Here is a 576-nt window from a genome sequence, read left to right on the forward strand (position 1 = left end):
CACATTCCTTCTCATAGAGCCCAACTTCCCATATGATCTGTTCTACTTATAGATTGAAAACTTATGGAGCTAGGATGCACCGTTGGCATGCACCTTTCCTGATTTAGAAACACATAGGGTTTCCTTGCTCTGTTCTGATGAATGCCTCCTGGTCCAAGTATAGATTTTGCATAAGCACAATAAAGTGTTATGGGATTCCTATGCTTCTCAGAGTTAGTTACAGTTTCTTGTGATCCACATAGTCAAATGCCTTTGAATAGCCAATGAAATATGGGTAGACATTCCTCTGATACTCTCTGCTTTCAGCTAAGATCCTTCTAATTTTGTCTATAATATCCCTAATGCCACGACTTCTTCTAAACCCAGTCTGCACATCTGGAAATTCTCTGTTGATGTGCTGTTCCAGGAGTTTTTGGATGATTTTCAGCGGGATATTGCTTCCACATGTGATAATATTCAATAATTTCCACACTCTGTCAGGCTGCTTTTTTTTTTTAATGGAAATAGATATGGATCTGTTCCAGTCAGTTAGCCAGGTGAGTGTCCGCAAGATTTTCTGGCACAATCTGCTGAGCA

The sequence above is a fragment of the Elephantulus edwardii genome, unplaced genomic scaffold (assembly GCF_000299155.1).
Source record: "Elephantulus edwardii isolate Elephantulus edwardi_28Jun2011 unplaced genomic scaffold, EleEdw1.0 scaffold00024, whole genome shotgun sequence".
Classification (NCBI taxonomy): Eukaryota; Metazoa; Chordata; class Mammalia; order Macroscelidea; family Macroscelididae; genus Elephantulus; species Elephantulus edwardii.